Source organism: Entelurus aequoreus, linkage group LG21, assembly GCF_033978785.1.
Source record: "Entelurus aequoreus isolate RoL-2023_Sb linkage group LG21, RoL_Eaeq_v1.1, whole genome shotgun sequence".
Taxonomy (NCBI): domain Eukaryota; kingdom Metazoa; phylum Chordata; class Actinopteri; order Syngnathiformes; family Syngnathidae; genus Entelurus; species Entelurus aequoreus.
In genome coordinates, this window is record NC_084751.1 from 24591899 (window position 1) to 24615022 (window position 23124).

The 23124-nt window shown below is 40.2% G+C and overlaps 1 protein-coding gene across 3 annotated transcripts in view; it reads right to left on the bottom strand.

Annotated features, from left to right (window-relative positions):
- csgalnact1a (chondroitin sulfate N-acetylgalactosaminyltransferase 1a) overlaps positions 1–15818 on the bottom strand; it is a 93383-nt gene extending 77565 nt beyond the window's left edge. Inside the window, exons 1-3 of one of the 3 annotated variants that reach the window (XM_062031238.1) lie at positions 15762–15818; positions 15367–15565; positions 10882–10939 (exon numbers count right to left, since the gene is read on the bottom strand). The gene's annotated coding sequence lies outside the window, so the exon portion shown is untranslated. Of the gene's footprint in view, positions 1–10881; positions 10940–15366; positions 15626–15761 lie in introns of those variants that run through there. The other 2 variants (XM_062031236.1, XM_062031237.1) reach the window with 2 other exon arrangements.
- Between the last annotated feature and the right edge of the window lie 7306 nt (positions 15819–23124).

The following is a 23124-nucleotide window of genomic DNA, read 5'->3' on the forward strand; positions in this document are numbered from 1 at the left end:
CGTGCTGGCCCAATCACATAATATCTACGGCTTTTCACACACACAAGTGAATGCAAGGCATACTTGGTCAACAGCCATACAGGTCACACTGAGGGTGACCGTGTAAACAACTTTAACACTGTGCCACACTGTGAACCCACACCAAACAAGAATGACAAACACATTTCGGGAAAACATCTGCACCGTAACACAACATAAACACAACCGAACAAATACCCAGAACCCCTTGCAGCACTAACTCTTCCAGGACGCTACACTATACACCCCCCGCTACATCCACCCCCAACTCAACCCCGCCCACCTCAACCTCCTCATGCTCTCTCAGGGAGAGCATGTCCCAAATTCCAAGCTGCTGTTTTGAGGCATGTTAAAAACAATAATGCACTTTGTGACTTCAATAATAAATATGGCAGTGCCATGTTGGCATTTTTTTCCATAATTTGAGTTAATTTATTTTGGAAAACCTTGTTACTTTGTTTAATGCATCCAGCGGGCCATCACAACAAAATTAGGCATAATAATGTGTTAATTCCACGACTGTATATATCGGTATCGGTTGATATCGGAATCGGTAATTTAGAGTTGGACAATATTGGAATATTGAAAATCGGCAAAAAAGCCATTATCGGACATCTCTACTTTTCAGCATTCACACGCAATTCCTCTTGAAATGGCATTTTCTAGTTCTAAAAGGGTCCTCACTAAAAGCTGTTAAAAGATTTTGATATTTTCATATGTTTTTTAATTGTGTAAAATGAAAACTATATACAACTAAAAAACGAAATATATTTTAGGACAGAGCATTGTGTTATTCGTTTTGTATTATGATTTTACATGATCTCTTTACAACAGTCGTTTTGCTCAACTTTTCCCCCCAATTTTTTTGGTTTAACTTTATTTTCAGAAAAAGCAAATGGCCCCTAGGCCGCACTTGCCTTTTACAGTGGTTGACTTCTTTTTACACTTGCAGCACAAGTAAAAGCTTTATTAAGTGAGATGCCACATTAAAAATAGTAATATAGGTATTTTTTTTACACTTGTACTAGCATTACGAATGTAAAAATTTCAATGAAAGCATTAATTCAACAAAGTCAAGTTGCACATAGATAGATAGATAGTACTTTATTGATTCCTTCAGAGCAGGTATTAGACCAGTGGTTCTTAACCTGGGTTCGATTGAACCCTAGGGGTTTGGTGAGTCTGTCTCAGGGGTTCGGCGGAGCCTCCGCGGCGGAGGTCCAGACACACCCGACTCATCGTGTAACTAATAACTTCTCCCTATCGGCGTATTATGGATACCCTCAAACAATGATCCCTCTAAAAGTGGAGCACATGTGAGAACACCTGTCCCAAACCTGACTAAATAACAAATTCAATGTTTTATTATTATAATGAAATGACAGCTGTCATTTCCATGAGATTATTTTCTAATATAAGTGTTTTGGCCCACTTGCAATGACAATAACAAAAAATATTGTTTTTCGTGAGCTGTGTACTAGTATTGTATGTCTGGGTGGAAAACGAAGAAAAGGAACAGACTTTGCTGTGAAAATAAATAAATCATTTAATTGTATCATTTAAAATGACATGAGAGTGGCACTTACCAAAGTGAAGCCACGCATATCTGAACTGGTCTCTCAAAGGCAACAGCAGAAGTCACATTGATTTGCAGGTGTGTAATTTGTTGTGAGTTCATGCACTGTGTTGGTTTTGTTCTTTGAATAATGTGATGTTCATGCATTGTTCATTTTGTTCACCAGTAAAAAAACATATAACTTTGCCTTGAATTTGAAAAAAAAAAACATTTTATTTTTCACTAAAGAAGTGTTCGGTGAATGCGTATATAAAACTGGTGGAGTTCGGTACCTCCAACAAGGTTAAGAACCACTGTATTAGACCATAACCCATACACAAAACCAACATGAGCAAGCGCTTTGGCGACAGAGGCTAAGAAAATCTCCTCAAACATATCCAAGAGTCACCATGGGTCGGGCATTTGCCTCGACAGGCATTAAAAACATGCAGACAGAATAAAACAGATAGGAGAGGAGTCGAAGGGTTTTACAATGGAGACAGTTTGACCTGGAAACTGACTATTGCTACAGTATTAGTAGCAGAAAAGGATGCGGGAATATGCTGAGGGCAAAAGGATAGAAATTGAGGATTGAAATAAGGGGAGATGAGGATGAGGAGACGTTATGAAGACGCATTTAAAACATGTACAGCCTTTGCCAAGAGAGATATCAGACCTTCTTTCCTTCCTTCCTTGGGGGAACTATTTAGTGAACAGATCAGACATGGTGTCAGGATGAAGAACAGAGAGGCTGGCAATGGTATAAAGTGATCATGATGATGGAGGGAAGAATGGAAGCAGAGAAAGGCGCTCTTTGATGTGTGCTGTCCCCTCAGGTGATCCATCCACCCCATTCATTAGGGGCCCGTTTGCCTGGAACCTTCCTGTCCACATGCCATCTGGATGGAAGCCCCTTAAAGTACGCACACACACACACACACACACACACACACACGCACACACACACACCTGCGACAATCCACTACGTCATCACAAGTGTCCTGTGTCTAACACTCGTGCCCCCGCTCCCTCATCTCCTTTTCTCTGTGTGTGGGTCCTATACTTCCTCAAAGAGTTGCATTATTCCACAGCTATATTGCACCAGATGAAAGTTGTACGGCCCCCGCGGGCGGGAAATGGACCGTTGCAGCAGCAGCAGATATTGCAGATAAGGCGATTTTGTGCAAATTCACAGAGACAAGACACAAAACAAACTCAAATGGCGCAGCACATCAGGGGAAAGAGCTGATTGTGCGATCCATCTAGCAAGTGTGTCTTACCAACAGTAGGTATCATTTCTAATCAGATCCAATACAAAACCTGAAGGAAAATGACTAGAACGCCACTCAGCAGAACGCAAGGTCAAAAAGATTCCTGGGTAAGAATGTCTGATGATATCAGCCGACTGATGAGATTGCATAAGGTATGCCTGGATTTTCTTCCAAATTTCAATTTCAATGTATTTGAGATAGCCCTTTGAGATGCAAAATCACGTTTTCAAGCGGCCCCTACACACATACAGAAAACATTAAATATACAATACAATAAAACACAACAAACACAAAAACACTCTGCTCTACCACTTCCACAGCACCCTACATCACACCTGCTCTCACACATCTACATAAACCATTGCAGTGGATTACAACACAATACAGTAAAACATCAGGACAAACAGAATACAACTTCAACATCGGAAACAAGAACTCGTTTGGTGGTGGAAGGATGATTATACCAATCAGATGGAATATTCACATGCATGGATAAAGCTTGGTACAGTAAGTGTAGTCATGTGACCTTTACAGTTACGCACCCGACTTAAAGGCCTACTGAAACCCACTACTACCGACCACGCAGTCTGATAGTTTATATATCAATGATGAAATCTTAACATTATAACACATGCCAATACGGCCGGGTTAACTTATAAAGTGACATTTTAAATTTGCCGCTAAACTTCCGGTTCGAAACGCCTCTGAGGATGACGTATGCGTGTGACGTAGCCCGGCGAACACGGGTATGCCTTCCACATTGAAGCCGATACGAAAAAGCTCTGTTTTCATTTCATAATTCCACAGTATTCTGGACATCTGTGTTCGTGAATCTGTTTCAATCATGTTCATTGCATTATGGAGAAGGAAGCCGAGCAAGCAAAGAAGAAAGTTGTCGGTGCGAAATGGACGTATTTTTCGAACGTAGTCAGCCACAACAGTACACAGCCGGCGCTTCTTTGTTTACATTCCCGAAAGATGCAGTCAAGATGGAAGAACTCGGATAACAGAGACTCTAACCAGGAGGACTTTTGATTTGGATACACAGACGCCTGTAGAGAACTGGGACAACACAGACTCTTACCAGGATTACTTTGATTTGGATGACAAAGACGCAGACGTGCTACTGTGAGTATGCAGCTTTGGCTTTTTTTTGCGTATGTACGCAACTTTTTTAAAATATATAAGCTTTATGAACCTTGGGTTAGGTGAACGGTCTTTTGGGCTGAGTGATTGTGTGTGTTGATCATGTGTTTGAATTGTATTGGCGTGTTCTATGGAGCTAGGAGCTAGCAGAGGAGCTAGGAGCTAGCATAACACGTACCGTACCGTACGTGCGCGTCACGTACGTAACTTTTTAAAAATATATAAGCTTTATGAACCTTGGGTTAGGTGAACGGTCTTTTGGGCTGAGTGATTGTGTGTGTTGATCATGTGTTTGAATTGTATTGGCGTGTTCTATGGAGCTAGGAGCTAGCAGAGGAGCTAGGAGCTAGCATAACACGTACCGTACCGTACGTGCGCGTCACGTACGTAACTTTTTAAAAATATATAAGCTTTATGAACCTTGGGTTAGGTGAACGGTCTTTTGGGCTGAGTGATTGTGTGTGTTGATCAGGTGTTTGAATTGTATTGGCGTGTTCTATGGAGCTAGGAGCTAGCAGAGGAGCTAGGAGCTAGCATAACAAACACGCAGGTGTTATTATGCAGGATTAATTTGTGGCATATTAAATATAAGCCTGGTTGTGTTGTGGCTAATAGAGTATATATATGTCTTGTGTTTATTTACTGTTGTAGTCATTCCCAGCTGAATATCAGGTACCGTGAGTATGCAGCCTTGGCTGCTAAACATTCGATAACTTGACCGTATGTGCGCGTCACGTACGTAACTTTTTAAAAATATATAAGCTTTATGAACCTTGGGTTAGGTAAACGGTCTTTTGGGCTGAGTGATTGTGTGTGTTGATCAGGTGTTTGAATTGTATTGGCGGGTTCTATGGAGCTAGGAGCTAGCAGAGGAGCTAGGAGCTAGCATAACAAACACGCAGGTGTTTTTATGCAGGATTAATTTGTGGCATATTAAATATAAGCCTGGTTGTGTTGTGGCTAATAGAGTATATATATGTCTTGTGTTTATTTACTGTTGTAGTCATTCCCAGCTGAATATCAGGTCACCCCCGGCTCTCACAGCATCTTCCCTATCTGAATAGCTTCAACTCCCCACTAGTCCTTCACTTGCACTTTACTCATCCACAAATCTTTCATCCTCGCTCAAATTAATGGGGCAATTGTCGCTTTCTCGGTCCGAATCTCTCTCACTTCATGCGGCCATCATTGTAAACAATAGGGAACTTTGCGTATATGTTCAACTGACTACGTCACGCTACTTCCGGTAGGTGCAAGCCTTTTTTTTTATCAGATACCAAAAGTTGCAATCTTTATCGTCATTGTTCTATACTAAATCCTTTCAGCAAAAATATGGCAATATCGCGAAATGATCAAGTATGACACATAGAATAGATCTGCTATCCCCGTTTAAATAAAAAAAATTCATTTCAGTAGGCCTTTAATGACTAACAATGTTCCGATTAGGGATTTATATTACTGATTCTGATCATCCATGAGTGAATCAACCGATACCAATACCAATCACATAAATTAACTGTTATTTTTTTCAATGTATTTATGATGAGTACTATTGACATTTTAACAATGTCAGCACAATTTTTAAACTAAAAAAACAAACCAAATGAATAGTACACAGTAACTAAACAAAATCCAAAACTACTATCTGTTACTCATTGAAATACTTTTTTCCTAGAAGGCCTCCTGTGTCCTGGGACGTATTCCCTGAATGTGTAAACATTAACAAAAAACAACAAAAAAATTATGATCTAACTTGATCTAGTATCAATCATATACTGATACTGCCCTTGGTGTCAACACCACCAATTTATGGATCGATCCACACTCTTACGTGTTGAGTACTTCTAGCTGTGACAATGCTGACACACCAACAGTTGTTGTTATATCATTATTTCCTCTATAGATTCAGATTAAAGGCCTACTGAAAGCCACTACTACCAACCACGCAGTCTGATAGTTTATATATCAATGATGAAATCTTAACATTGCAACACATGCCAATACGGCCGGGTTAACTTATAAAGTGACATTTTAAAATTCCCGGGAAATATCCGGCTGAAACATCGCGGTATGATGACGTATGCGCGTGACGAAGTCCGAGTAACGGAAATTATGGTACCCCGTAGAATCCTATACAAAAAGCTCTGTTTTCATTTCATAATTCCACAGTATTCTGGACATCTTTTGCAATTTTTTTAATGAACAATGAAGGCTGCAAAGAAGACAGTTGTAGGTGGGATCAGTGTATTAGCAGCGGACTACAGCAACACAACCAGGAGGACTTTGTTGGAGCGCTAGCCGCGCTAGCCGCGCTAGCCGCGCTAGCCGCCAACTTCACCTTGACTTCCTACGTCTCCGGGCCGCCAAACGCATCGGGTGAAGTCCTTCGTCCTTCTGCCGATCGCTGGAACGCAGGTGAGCACGGGTGTTGATGAGCAAATGAGGGCTGGCTGGCGTAGGTGGATAGCTAATGTTTTTAGCATAGCTCTGTGCAGTCCGATTGCTAAGTTAGCTTCAATGGCGTCGTTAGCACAGCACTGTTAACCTTCGCCAGCCTGGAAAGCATTAACCGTGTATTTACATGTCCACGGTTTAATAGTATTGTTGATTTTCTATCTATACTTCCAGTCAGGGGTTTATTTCTTTTGTTTCTATATGCAGTTAAAGCAAGATGCTATCACGTTAGCTCGTAGCTAAAGCATTTCGCCGATGTATTGTCGTGGAGATAAAAGGCACTGAATGTCCATTTCGCGTTCTCGACTCTCATTTTCAAGAGGATATAGTATCCGAGGTGGTTTAAAATACAAATCTGTGATCTACAATAGAAAAAGGAGAGTGTGGAATCCAATGAGCCAGCTTGTACCTAAGTTACGGTCAGAGCGAAAAAAGATACGTCCATCGCTGCCTCTCAAGTCATTCACTGTAACGTTCCTCATCAACGAATCTTTCATCCTCGCTGAAATTAATGGGGTAATCATCACTTTCTCGGTCCGAATCTCTCTCGCTCCATTGTAAACAACGGGGAATTGTGAGGAATCCTAGCTCCTGTGACGTCACGCTACTTCCGGTACAGGCAAGGCTTTTTTTTATCAGCGAGCAAAAGTTGCGAACTTTATCGTCGATTTTCTCTACTAAATCCTTTTAGCAAAAATATGGCAATATCGCGAAATGATCAAGTATGACACATAGAATGGATCTGCTATTCCCGTTTAAATAAATAAAAATCATTTCAGTAGGCCTTTAAAATGTACTTGTTAAGTTTACTAAACATGTATTTCCTATGTTGTTTCTAGCTAACTTAGCGGTCAGCTTTGCAATTATCATGCCTGCTGCTGCTTGCTCTTGGTGAGTAACATGTTCATCCTCGTCTTCCAGTGTTAATGTTAGTTGACAATGATACTTAAAGGCCTACTGAAACCCACTACTACCGACCACGCAGTCTGATAGTTTATATATCAATGATGAAATCTTAACATTGCAACACATGCCAATACGGCCGGGTTAACTTATAAAGTGCAATTTTAAATTCCCCGCTAAACTTCCGGTTGAAAACGTCTATGTATGATGATGTATGCGCGTGACGTCAATCGTTGAAACGGAAGTATTCGGACACCATTGAATCCAATAAAAAAGCTCTGTTTTCATCTCAAAATTCCACAGTAGTCTGGACATCTGTGTTGGTGAATCTTTTGCAATTTATTTAATGAACAATGAAGACTGCAAAGAAGAAAGTTGTAGGTGGGTTCGGTGTATTAGCGGATGGCTGCAGCAACACAAACAGGAGGACTTTGAGGTGGATAGCAGACGCGCTATCCGACGCTAGCCGCCGACCGCATCGGTGATCGGGTGAAGTCCTTCGTCGCACCGTCGATCGCTGGAACGCAGGTGAGCACGGGTGTTGATGAGCAGATGAGGGCTGGCTGGCGTAGGTGGATAGCTAATGTTTTTAGCATAGCTCTGTGAGGTCCCGTTGCTAAGTTAGCTTCAATGGCGTCGTTAGCAACAGCATTATTAACCTTCGCCAGGCTGGAAAGCATTAACCGTGTATTTACATGTCCATGGTTTAATAGTATTGTTGATTTTCTGTCTATCCTTCCAGTCAGGGGCTTATTTCTTTTGTTTCTATATGCAGTTAAGCCCGATGCTATCACGTTAGCTCCGTAGCTAAAGTGTTTCGCCGATGTATTGTCGTGGAGATAAAAGTCACTGTGAATGTCCATTTTGCGTTCTCGACTGTCATTTTCAAGAGGATATAGTATCCGAGGTGGTTTAAAATACAAATCCGTGATCAACAATAGAAAAAGGAGAAAGTGTGGTATCCAATGAGCCAGCTTGTACCTAAGTTACTGTCAGAGCAAAAAAAGATGCGTCCTGCACTGCACTCTAGTCCTTCACTCTCACGTTCCTCATCCACGAATCTTTCATCCTCGCTCAAATTAATGGGGTAATCGTCGCTTTCTCGGTCCGAATCGCTCTCGCTGCATTGAAAACAATGGGGAAATGCGAGGAGCCTTTCAATCTTTGACGTCACGCTACTTCCGGTACAGGAAAGGCTTTTTTTATCAGCGACCAAAAGTTGCGAACTTTATCGTCGATGTTCTCTACTAATTCCTTTCAGCAAAAATATGGCACTATTGCGACATGATCAAGTATGACACACAGAATGGATCTGCTATCCCCGTTTAAATAAAAAAAATGTCATTTCAGTAGGCCTTTAAGATACAAACAAATGCAGGTTATTTTCCATAAGGGGAGGTGATTATTATTAACTTAGGGGAGCAACTCCACATAGTCTATAGCGATACACAATTAGCTGCTAGCTTGTCAGCTGGGGTTAAAAAAATAATAATTATACTAGCCAGAACGGATTGGCGTTTGTTATTGGCATTAATAGGCATTAATCAGCAATGGCGATCACTTAATTTTTCAAGAAAATCGTCCGATATTGATCGGTGGCAGATCGATCGGGACATCCGTACCAATGACTTCATCAAACTGCACTACACAGAACAACAAGTATGGCCTCACCCTGGAATTTTACAATTACAGGCAATATGCAATTTGCAATAGCCTTGATTTGGTGGCAAGGCATCTTGCTTTAATACTTCTACTCTAGTATCACAATCAATCAAGAATGATAAATTAATGATAAAAAGCTACTGCTTCAAGGTTGTTTTGAGTTACAAGCTTGGCTGTCAAACCAGTTGAGCTCGTAAGTAGGGGTACCACTGTACTCAAAAATAAAAAAGTAATACAAGTTTAAATGTTACATATCATATTGAATATAAAACAGAATTTTTCCCTTAAAAAAATGTCTTATAATTTGTGTCAATCCATCAATCAATCAATCAAAGTTGATCTACCGGTATATAGACCTTAATCACAAATGCCTCAAAGGGCTGCACAAACCACAACGAGTGCAGAGCGATTACAAGTTTGATCTTTCCTTGTATTTTAGTGAAGTCATTTACGAAATAAAAACATGTTAGGTTATAGGCCATAAGTATCAAACTCAAGGGCCGGGGGCCAGATGTGGCCCACCACTTCGTTTTAATCGGCCCTCGAAAGCCTGCAAATAATATGTATCAATAAAGTACTGAAACTTTTCTTACTAAATGTATTATTTCTTAAAAAATATATGTACTCCATGTAGCAACATACTTTGTAAGTCACATACTTACAAAGTATGTAACTTAAATATTGTCTAATTATGCAAAAATATATGATCAAATATTCAAACATCCATCCATCCATTTTCTACCGCTTATTCCCTTCGGGGTTGCGGGGGGCGCTGGAGCCTATCTCAGCTACAATCGGGCGGAAGGCGGGGTACACCCTGGACAAGTCACCACCTCATCACAGGGCCAACACAGATAGACAGACAACATTCACACTCACATTGACACACTGGGGTCAATTTAGTGTTGCCAATCAACCTATCCCCAGGTGCATGTCTTTAAGTTATCCAATAAATTGTGCAATGTAAAAGTAGTAATACATTTCATGGTAAAATTGTGAAATTTACTGTGGTTTTTACAGCATTTTTTCTCTAAATGTAAAAAACGGTACTTTTTTTACTGTAATAAACTGTGGTGCCGTTTTGGCATTTACAGTAATACACCGAAAAATCTACAGTTGTTTATTTGCGGTAAAAACAAACAAACAAACTGGCAGCTCAGGTGCCAACTTTTACTGTAAAATTGCAGTTTTTTTTATTTACAGTAAAAAAAATAATGTAAATTTTACAGTAAAATACTGGCAACTGAGCTGCCTTTTTCTTATTTATTTTTTTTACCATAAAAACAGCAGTACAGTTTTTCCATTTACAGTAATATACACAACATTTTGAGGTGAAATTATTGCAACTTACCATATTTTGTTTTACATTTTAGTTTAAAAAAATTATCTAATAATAAAATGCATTAAAAAATTGTGTAATAATATTATTCACTTTTAGAAGCGGCCCTCTGGGGCCAAACATAACTGCGATGTGGCCCTCAGTGAAAACGACTTAGACACCTCTGCTATAGGCTATTAGGAGATTGCAGCCACACAACAACTAAGCACACAATAGCACACCAGCTAGACGAATGCAATGTACCTGTATATACACGTCTATGTACTGTAGTGTCCTTAATTTAACAATACTGCAGTCTAAAACAAAACATTTGTCAATAAAAGAAAGTATCAAATAATTATAGTTGCATATTACATACGGATACAAAGTCTCCAAGGCGGAATCACATTTTAAATTATCCACAAACAAACGTATTTCGATTATTCAACTTCCTGCTTTATGTTTTTAGTTCAATTAATTATTGTGACCCATAGGTTTCACCAAATCACACATTTAACACTCCACTTTTGACGTAAGATTAGTGTTTTTCATACCTGCTACCATTGTTCTCGGAGTAATTTCACTTGATCAAGCCTTTTCGAACACTCCATGCTACAAAAAATTAAAGAATGTACAGTTGATATCGTATCAGGTTAATATCGGTATCGGCTAACACTCAAGGCTTCAACATCGGCATCATATCGGAAGTGAAATCGTGTATCGGGGCACCCCTAGTCTGCAATGCTGAGCCGAGTGGAAAGAGTGGGTCTATCCCCCAGAATGGCTGCACCGCCTGGCATAATATGTCTGCACTGCGGGGCACAACATGGTGATTGTGATCCGGATCATCCCCAAAATCTAATCACTTTTTTCTTATACCATTTCTACCAGTTCTTAAAAGTTTCCAAAAAATAATAGTTTTTTGAGCTACCTTTATGTTGCCATTTGCTAACTAACAAACAGACTAACAAACCCTAGTGAATACATACATGTAATAAATCTCAAACTTGAGGCACTCGTCAGTTTGGCAGCCCCTCTGATTAGATATCTGGAGACATGATTCTACCCCCTTAATGGATTATTGACACCATTGAGTGGCAAATTGACACAAAGGGCAAGTAAACCCCAGTCAACCATCCCAACCCTGGAACAAGCCCCCCGGAACTAGCTATTCAATGGTGACGCTGTCTGTACTGAAGTGCTGAAATGGGGCCCATGTGGCGTCCCACCCAGGAATCCATAGGTCTAGCTCTTTTATCAAGAGGCATTTTTGGTGGTCCACCTTTGACAAAATCAATCAATCAATGTTTACTTATATAGCCCTAAATCACGAGTGTCTCAAAGGGCTGCACAAGCCACAACGACATCCTCGGCTCAGATCCCACATCAGGGCAAGGATAAACTCAACCCAATGGGACAATGAGAAACCTTGGAAGGGAAAAAAGCGTTAGGAGCTTCGCGTTAGCATGCGTAATAGGCCTGCAACTAACGATTATTTTAATAGTCCACTTGTCAGCGATTATTTTTTCGATTAGTCGACTCGTCAAGCGATTATTGCTTATGATCTGCTGTATACGTTCGAGTTTGACATTAAGTCTGCAACTTGATTTCAATACATTTTTAAAACCTATTGCAGTAAATTCAATTGTTACAAATCAAACAAATTATTACAAAACAATTGGTTTGACTTAATTACACAAAGCATGAAGTAGAGTGAAAAAAAACTAACAGATGTCCTGAAAACATGATATTCAATGCAAAAAAAAATAAAATCCAGTATTGTTGGGTTATTTTGCTGCAATTATTGACCTAAAGGAATACAACTATAAAAAAATAGCATTCCAATTTCTTTAAGTGACTCGAATAACAAATTTTTGTCGATTAATTTTATAATCAACTTTTTTTAATCACATTTTTTATGTCGACTAATCGTTGCAGCCCTAATGTGAAGTGTGCACCATTCACCGACTTCTCCCAGGATTACTGCAACCACTACCTCTTCTTTGATGACCCTCGTCCAACATTGCAGTTGATTTCCCATAGGGCAAAAACTATTATCATGATCCTTGCAGATGCTCCTGGTAGATCCCTTCTTCAGACTTTAATAGAAAACACACAGATGCTACGTCTTCAAAATGATTGTGGAAAGTTCTAAGTAGCCTCTTTTTCATCTTACTGAATTAGGATGAAACAATCAACGGTTAGAGAAATAATATGGTAATGGGGTGCGCCGAACTTTGACACAGATGTGACGAGAGGGTAGAAAAAAATGTCTTCATAAATTATTTTTCTAATTACCGTGAAAAAAACACCTATTTGAAAAAATTATATGCAACTTAGATGACTATTTTATCTCTCATATAGTCTTTATGTTTTTACTTTTCCATCCACCCAGTTATTGTTTTACCTGTTGAGTACAGCTGTCTATTAAATTTTTTTTTTATCAAATCAATCACACTTTTGCATTTTGATTAATTGCGATTAATCACAGTAAATTACTTTCATGCAAAATTTAAATTAACTTGAAAAAAGACCCCAATATTTGGACACAAATGCAATTTTTATTGTCAGCACTTATTGGTCGAGGTAAAGGAGCCTATCTCAGCTGCAATCGGGCGGAAGGCGGAGTACACCCTGGACAAGTCCCCACCTCATCACAAGGCCAACACAGATAGACAGACAACATTCACACTCACATTCACACACTTTGGCCAATTTAGTGTTGCCAATCAACCTATCCCCATTTGCATGTTCTTTGGACGTGGGAGGAAGCCGGAGTACCCGGAGGGAACCCACACAGTCACGGGGAGAACATGCAAACTCCACACAGAAAGACCCCGAGCCCGGGGATCGAATCCAGGACCTTTGTATTGTGAGGCACATGCACTAACCCCTTTAACACTGTGCTGCCCATCAGAGTTACAATAAACACTAAAACACTATTTAAAAATTCATAAAATCACAATGTTGTTGAACAAAAGCTTTTTTGGAAAATGCTGCCGCAAAATCAGGCATTTCATGACGCAACATTTACAGAAAAAGCCTGCGGAATCCTGGAGGGACTGATTTTTGCACAATAAGAATGACATCAACCAAATAGAGTAGTAGTTACGAGTAGAACAATTGCACATTAACCGAGATTACATTCACATTACAAATCACATTGACCTGCTCATGGGGCTTGTGGTTAGTGTCCGCCCTGAGATCGGTAGGTCGTGAGATCAAACCCCGGCCGAGTCATACCAAAGACTATAAAAATGGGACCCATTACCTCCCTGCTTGGCACTCAGCATCAAGGGTTGGAATTGGGGGTTAAATCACCAAAATGATTCCTGGGCGCGGCCACCGCTGCTGCTCACTGCTCCCCTCACCTCCCAGGGAGTGAAACAAGGGAATGGGTCAAATGCAGAGGACACATTTCACCACACCTAGTGTGTGTGTGACTATCATTGGTACTTTAACTTAAATCGAAGTTAGAAAAAAGGTTCACTTAATCGAGATTTAGATTTTTGCCATAAACGCCCCTAGTGGGGACCAAAAAACAAACAAACCCTTGGGCTAAACTTTGAACACACCTGTTTTAAGTAAGGCAGGCTCACTGCCACATTGTCAAAAAACCCTAGTCTACTTTATTGGCTTGGCTGCCACTGTCGTGACAGACTTGTGAAAGACTTAAGTTACCACAAATATGCAGGCCACCTCCAATCAGGTGCTGGAGTAGAAGGTTGAATACTTCCCTTTTCTGTCAGACCAGTTAACTGCCACAGACGCTCCTGACAGGCCTAGAAGTGGCACGTTTCTTAAAAAGACGGGCCTTTGTATCGTCGCCCGTGTAACGCCGCAACCTCGCGCTGACCGCTTTTTACAGGGATGGATGATGATTTTAATGACAAAAGTGAAAGTGACACCCTGCATGGTCACATCCATCTCATCAACCAAGATGGACAATGAGGAAGACAAGTGCAAAATGTGTTAAGATGCTCGCCGCCCAAAGGTCACTCTGTTACGCGATCTGTGAAACATGACCGTGCCCAAGCAGGACACACGTGCATCCTAAATGAGCCGATTTCCTCTCACGGGCAAAAAGGGAGCACATACATGTCATAACACATCACGTCATTTGTCGCACTTAATCAGTCATGTAGGGCAAAATGCGTTTAGCCTTTGTTTCTTTCGTGTTTAAAGTCAAGCGAGCCCGCTCTTCTCTGCTTGCCAAACAACCTCCCAATCCCATAATCTCCATTTTCATTCTGCACAATATGAGAACGGCCAGCTCCAAATATTTCTTGGTTGCTTGTTAGTGCACTAAGAAGGATTACAATGCGGCTTGGGAGGGATGTAGAAACATATCTGCAGAGAAAAAACATGCACTTTGCCTGTTATTATTATTATTAGGGCTGCAACAACTAATCGATTAAATTGATTAAAATCGATTATAAAAATAGTTGGCGATTAATTTAGTCATCGATTCGTTGGATCTATGCTATGCGCATGCACAGAGGCAATTTTTTATTTTTATTTTATTTTTTTAAATAAACCTTTATTTATAAACTGCTACATGTACAAACAGCTGAGAAACAATAATCAAAATAAGTATGGTGCCAGTATGCTGGTTTTTTTCAATAAAATACTGGAAAGGATAGAAATGTAGTTTGTCTCTTTTATCCGATTATTAATCGATTAATCAAAGTAATAATCGACAGATTAATCGATTATCAAATTAATCGTTAGTTGCAGCCCTAATTATTATTATTATTATTATTAAATGTCAGGATGTAATGCAGATTTTTCCAAAACAATTGATACACCTCATTTATATACACATGTCATACAATAATGACAAAATCAACCTAAGCATAATTTAATAAAAACACCCAAATATAATAACAAAGCCTAAAGTACCACAATTATTGTTTTGAAGGTGCCAAAGTTAGTAAAACCATGTCAAAATAAAACACTTAATAGCTGATACATTAAGAACAATACAACCACGTTGTACCTATTAAAGGAGAATGTGTTCATTCATCAAACTCTCTTACCTCTTCTCCCTGCGGGGATTGGTCCACTCCAAACCCGGTGGAGGTGGCGTCTCATCGGGGTGCACCGGTTCACTCCTGCCGCCCCTTCACCGGTCCCCTGAGTCGACTCTAGCTGCTGGGAGGAGAGCGAGTGTGAAGTGTTGCTTGGTGCCGCCTCGCCGAGTCAAGCCCGGAAACACCGGAAGAACGCGACTGCTGCCTTCAAAATTAAACACCGGGAACATGACCGGTTTGTTAAATAGGTGTTTTTAATACTTCTTTTGCTGACGCTATCTTAATTTGAAGGTAAAGGTATAGGTGGCCAACCAAAACGCCTGAACTAAAATGTGTAATGCTTAACCCTTATCATTTGTTTCACTTGTAATTGTTTTTAAATAAATACGTGTAATGCTTACCTAAATTGTTTTAAAATCAGAGCTGTGAGTTAAAAAGTATATAACTTCACCAAATAAATTATAGTTGGGCAAAATAGTTTACACCTCTCGACCCGGACTAACACTAGCACTAGCAGTTAGTTTAAGCTAATTATTGTAACAAGAGTTGTTTGGAAACGGAGACTGACCAGCATAGTAAACAAAAACCTTTGACTGAAACTATTACTTTATGGATAGTTAACCTAAGTCCTAATTCCTTGAAGCTATTCCTTTGTCCTTTAATTACATTGATTCATGAAAAGTAGGGATGTCCGATATTGGCTTTTTTTGTGTGCCGATATCCGATATTCCGATATTGTCCAACTCTTAATTACCGATACCAACCGATACCGATATATACAGTCGTGGAATTAACACATTTTTATGCCTAATTTGGACAACCAGGTATGGTGAAGATATAAAAAGGACCTTATAAGGTCCTTTTTTTAAAAAAAAATTAATAAAATAAGATAAATAAATTAAAAACATTTTCTTGAATAAGAAAGAAAGTAAAACAATATAAAAACACTTACATAGAAACTAGTAATTAATGAAAATGAGTAAAATTAACTGTTAAAGGTTAGTCATATTAGTGGACCAACATCACGCACAATCATGTGTGCTTACGGACTGTATCTCTTGAAGACTGTATTGATATATATATTGATATATAATGTAGGAACCAGAATATTAATAACAGAAAGAAACAACCCTTTTGTTTGAATGAGTGTAAATTGGGAAGGAAGGTTTCTTGGGTTGGTGCACTAATTGTAAGTGTATCTTTTTTTTTTTTATGTTGATTTAATTTTAAAAAAACAAACAAACAAAAAAAAAACAGATAGCGATAATGGAAAAACCGATACCGATAATTTCCGATATTACATTTTAAAGCATTTATCAGCCGATAATATCGGCAGGCCGACATATTTGGACATCTCTAATGAAAAGTGCAATTAAGTTTTGTTTAGGTAAGTCAAATTTGACTGAACAATATCAAACTGCCATTGCCTCTTAGAATTTGTAAACACTGTATACAAATATACATTATATTTGCACAAAACAAAAAAACACACAGATACTTGGAAATAAACAAAAGGGAACTAAAAACATGGGGTGGTGGTTCTACTATTCAAAAAGGGGGACCAGAGGATGTGTGCTAATTGCAGGGGTATCACACTACTCAGCCTCCCTAGGAAAGTTTACGAAAGGAGGGTCCAGCCGATAGTCGAACCTCAGATTCAAGAGGAGCAATGTGGATTCCGTCCTGGTCGTGGAACAACTGACCAGCTCTTTACTCTTGTGGGAATCCTGGAGAGGGCCTGGGAGTATGCCTATCCAGTCTACATGTGCTTTGTGGATTTGGAGAAAGCGTATGACCGGGTCCCCCGGGAGATCCTGTGGGAGGTGCTGAGGGAGTACGGTGTGAGGGGGACCCTGCTGAGGGCCATCCAATCTCTGTACAACCAAAGCGAGAGTTGTGTCCGGGTGCTTGGATGTAAGTCGGATCCGTTTCCAGAGGGGGTTGGTCTCCGCCAGGGCTGCGCTCTGTCACCTTTCCTGTTTGTGATTTTCATGGACAGGATTTCTAGGCATAGTAGCCATGGCGGAGAGGGTATACATCTCGGGGGGCTTAAGGCTGCGTCACTGCTGTTTACAGATGATGTGGTCCTGATGGCTCCATCGGTTCGTGACCTTCAGCTCTCACTGGATCGGTTCGCAGCCGCATGTTCAGCGGCTGGAATGAGGATCAGCATCTCCAAATCTGAGGCCATGGTTCTCAGCAGGAAACCGATGGTTTGTACAGTCCAGGTAGAGAACGAGACTCTGTCCCAGATGGAGGAGTTAAAGTATCTCGGGGTCTTGTTCACAAGTGAGGGAAAAATGGAGAAGGAAATCAGCCGGAGAATCGTATCAGCTGGGGCAGTATTGCAGTCTCTCTGCCGCATTATTGTGACAAAACAAAAGCTGAGCCAGAAGGCAAAGCTCTCGGTCTACCGAGCTATCTACATTCCTACTCTCACCTATGGTCATGAAGTGTGGGTCATGACTGAAAGAATAAGATCGCGGATACAAGCGGCCGAAATGAGTTTCCTCAGAAGGGTGGCTGGCATCTCCCTTAGAGATAGGGTGAGAAGTTCAGTCACCCGAGAGAGACTCGGAATAGAGCCACTGCTCCTTCGCTTGGAAAGGAGCCAGCTTAGGTGGTTCGGGCATCTCGTGCGGATGCCTCACTAGTGTCTCCCTAGAGAGGTCCTCGTTGCACGTCCCACTGGGAGGAGGCCCCGCGGCAGGCCAAGGACCAGATGGGGGGATTACATCTCCTCTCTGGCCTGGGAACGCTTCGGGATCCCCCAGGAGGAAGTCGCAAATGTTGCTCTGGAGAGGGAAGTCTGGGGGTCTCTGCTGGAGCTGTTGTCCCCGCGACCCGATTTCGGATAAGCGGTTGAAGATGGATGGATGGATGGGAACTAAAAACAAAGCTATGACGCAATCTATCTGATACGGACACTACCTTGGCAACGTTAATATTGCTAATCGTATTGATCTGCCCACCACTGCTCAGTGTGTGTGTGTATATATATTTGTATATATACACACACTATATAAAAGTATTTGGCCATCCATCAAAAGGATCAGAATCAGGTGTTTTAATCACTTGGCGCGGCCACAGGTGTATAAAATCAAGCACTTAGGCATGGAGACTGTTTCTACAAACATTTGTGAAAGAATGGGCCGCTCTCAGGAGCTCAGTGATTTCCAGCGTGGAACTGTCATAGGATCCCACCTGTGCAACAAATCCAGTCGTGAAATTTCCTCGCTTCTAAATATTCCAAAGTCAACTGTCGGCTTTATGATAAGAAATTAGAAGAGTTTGGGAACAACAGCAACTCAGCCACGAAGTGGTAGGCCACATAAACTGACAGAGGGGTCAGCGGATGCTGAAGCGCATAGTGTAAAGAGGTCACCGACTTTCTGCACAGTCAGTGGCTACAGAGCTCCAAACTTCATGTGACCTTCCAATCAGCCCACGTACAGTACGCAGTAAGCTTCATGGAATGGATTTCCATGGCCGAGCAGCTGCATCTAAGCCATACATCACCAAGTCCAATTCAAAACGTCGCATGCAGTGGTGTAAAACACGTCGCCACTGGACTCTAGAGCAGTGGAGACTCCTTCTCTGGAATGATGAATCACGCTTTTGCATCTGGCAACCTGATGGACGAGTCTGGGTTTGGAGGTTGCCAGGAGAACGGTACATTTCGGACTGCATTGTGCCGAGTGTGACATTTGGTGGAGGAGGAATTATGGTGTGGGGTTGTTCTTCAGGAGTTGGGCTTGGCTCCTTAGTTCCAGTGAAAGGAACTTTGAATGCTCCAGGATACCAACACATTTTGGACAATTCCATGCTCCCAACCTTGTGGGAACAGTTTGGAGCGGGCCCCTTCCTCTTCCAACATGACTGTGCACCAGTCCAACATGGATGACAGAGTCTGGTGTGGATGAACTTGACTGGCCTGCACAGAGTCCTGACCTGAACCCGATAGAACACCTTTGGGATGAATTAGAACGGAGACTGAGAGCCAGGCCTTCTCGACCAACATCAATGTGTGACCTCACCAATGCGCTTTTGGAAGAATGGTGGAAAATTCCTATAAACACACTCCGCAACCTTGTGGACAGCCTTCCCAGAAGAGTTGAAGCTGTAATAGCTGCAAAAGGTGGACCGACATTATATTGAACCCTATGGGTTAGGAATGGGATGGTACTTCAAGTTCATATGTGAGTCAAGGCAGATGGCCAAATACTTTTGGCAATATAGTGTATATATATATATATATATATATATATATATATATATATATATATATATATATATATATATATATATATATATATTTTTTTTTACAAAATATACCTGTTTCCCTGGGAGTTCTTATTTTGAAAGTGGTGTTAAAAGAAGTGTGGAGCTTTGTGGTGAACTTGACAGTCTCCATGCTGGTCCACCCTCCTCTTCCTTCTCTTCCTCCCATAGCCATGCTTCCTTTCACATAAAGACATCCTTGTTAACTGAAGACAGCGTTAAGAGTAGCTAAGAAACACTACAGCCTTTCATTATAAAACCAACAACACTGACCCGTGTAGTCCACGTAAAAAAGCCACCTTCATCTGAACTCTCAGGCATTAAGGTCTGCATGATATGATAAATATGCCATTTTTTTCTCTCACTATTTCCCCACATTTCTTCAGGTTTTCATTGCTACATTTTCAACAACAACAAAAAAAGAAGAGTGCTGCATATATGACTCCTACAAGTCAATTCACTCAACTTTTTCCAGCAGGAAGACTACTAGTTCAACTGCATGTTTTTGTAAGTATGACCATGTATAAAACTGAATTTAAAATGCATTTGATAACTGAGATTATCAATAGAGGATTTGGTGAATCAAGAATAAAACATTTTAAGGATTTTTATGGGGGATTCATTTGCACGCAGCTTTTGAACAGAACCCTAAGCAGGGATCTACTGTATAATGATAATCTAGGCTCACAGCCAATGTATTATCCGTACACCTGAACTAACGTATGTATGCTATAATTGTCGTTTTTAATAAAATCCTTTGTCTACAAGCCAGGAAGTACAAATGTAACTGTTACTATTATGTTTAATACACATACAGTATATAATTTTGATTTAAAAGTCATGCAGGTCTATCTCCTGGTACATATAATGTATTCAATACATTTAAATAGGTTTCTTTTTAAAAGCACTTATTTTCAAATCATGTGTAAGGACATATAGCTGTACAAAAGCAATTTCACATTGAGTAAATTGGACATTTTGCACACTTTCATGCGTAAGGTTTTAAAATGACACCATTTACTCTTTTTTTTAAAGCAAAGGAAACGGCCAAATTAAGGTGCATGCTGCCATCGTGTGGACAGTATTAACAACTGCAGCTTGTGTAATGTTAAGTTCAAGTACCACTGATAGTTTATTGATTCTTTCAGTAGTGTACTCAGGAAAATTAAAATTCCAGCAGCAGTGTACAGAACTGAGATAGAATTTAAAAAGTAAATAATGGGGGTATAAATGGAAATAAAATAGGAAATATAACAAGAATAAAATGAAAAGCAACAATAAGATTAAAAATATAACAGTAAAAATAAGAATATAACAGGAGACACTAGGCAGTAGTGACCATATTATGAAAATGTATGGCACTATTTTTTGTTGGTTTATTTCAGTATTTTTATTGTTTTGCATCCCTAGTACCCCCCCAGAGAGGAGTTGTACAGTCTGATGGTTTGAGTTTTTTAGTCTATTAGTCCTGCATTTGGGATGAAGCAGTGTGATAGTCACACACACACTAGGTGTGGTGAAATTATCCTCTGCATTTGACCCATCCCCTTGTTCCAATCCCTGGGAGGTGAGGGGAGCAGTGAGCAGCAGAGTGGCCACGCTCGGGAATAATTTTGGTGATTTAGCCCCCAATTCCAACCCTTGATGCCGAGTCCCAAGCAGGGAGGCAATGGGTCCCATTTGTATAGTCTTTGGTGTGACTCGGCCGGGGTTTGAACTCACGACCTACCCATCTCAGGGCGGACACTCTAACCACAAGGCCATTGAGCAGGTTACCTTGCGTTTTTGTCATAGAATGCCATCATGGAGGTCAGAGGACAAATGGGCTTTAACCCCACCTGACAGTGTGGCCACTAAAACTCTTAAAAGCCCTGAAGTAAACAAGCAAAATCTGCGCTTGTGCCCGTAATTCTAAGTCTGCTCTCATTTTGACAGTCAAGTGGAAAGGCGTAGGAATACATAAACTTTGCTTTTCCATACGTCTTTTCAGACATGTGATGTATCATGTTGAAACTGTATACATGCTCGAAATAACTTCAACCAACATTTATTGGAAATTAAAGACAGACTCAAACTAAACTGGTTTTATTTTTTCGTACAAAGCAAAAGTCCACATTTGACAAAGTGACATTTTGAAGATATAACAACGACAATTTCATATAAAGTACAGTCTGTAATCAAAGTATGGCACAGTAAAGCCCTGCATACTTTTTGCACATTTGGCTTTTAAAGATGGACACATTTATCCTACCTACGTAGTATTGTCTCGTTTTGGTGCCAAAAGGTTGCTTATTGTGCATTTAAGACCACAGGATGCACTCTCCATGGATCGTCACTTTAATCGTAAGGTAAAACCAAATATAATAACATAACATCCACTAGTGTTATGTTGACTACTTTTCCCCGATGAGCAATTGGAAAATAAACTTTTCTTTTCCCCAAATGAGAATGTTCTAAGCTTGTTTCCAAGCAAGTGTATCTTTTTAGACAAAAAAAATAGTTTAGACTGAACCAACAGGGCCTCTGCAGCTATTTTCCATTCCAGTGTTGAATCAAGCAGAATAGCAGAGGTTTTCAACAAACCAGTTTAGCCTGAACCAACAGCGCCTCTGCTGGTTCCCCCATTCTCTTTTCAATTAGGTTTTCGTGGATGTTACTTCTCAAAGAATCTTTTTAGACAAAAAACAACAACTTTAAACTGAACTTTGCAGCTATTTTCCATCAGTTTTGCTTCAAGAGGCGATTACCGTAAACGGTCCAATTAGAGACTGTATTCAATTAACTGCAAATTCTGTGAGACACTGAGAAATTTGGGCATAAACAACTGTAGCTGTAGCCAACCTCCTGATGCAGATATTTGAACTCCACAAGCTGCATTTATCACCAGGAATCAATTAAGATGTTTATTTTACAAGATAATCAGGTCAAATTTAGGAAACAACCTCGACATATCGCTTGCTTCTAATTTTCTTTGCAGTTGGGTTAACACTCCTCTTTAAATAGCCCATTTACGGTAATCCACAATCAATTTTACACAGTTTAACAAATTACTAGTCCACTATCATGCCGATCATTATTTCAAACAAATGACATAATAGTAGAAGTGGGCTCAACAGTGTTTAAAACTGAACCCTGCACAACAAAAGCCTTGACACAAAGACAATGAAATACAGCTGCGGGAAACGAAACGCACAAAAAATATTCAAATCATTTGTTGATTGTGTTTGGTAGCGGTCATGACATGTTAAAATATGACCAGATTATTTACAGGCAGTAGGCAGGGTTGTGATGTTTTACAGTCATGGCTCCAGTGCAGCATTACAAATACAATATTGTAGCCTTGATAACATACAAATATAAAACATGTTTATTTCCTTCCAATTCTACACTTTCTATTCAGGTAGAAATTTTTGGACTCAATATTGAGCCACTTTTTCCAAATATAACACTGAGCGGTAACATTAAAGTAACAAATAGTTTGTT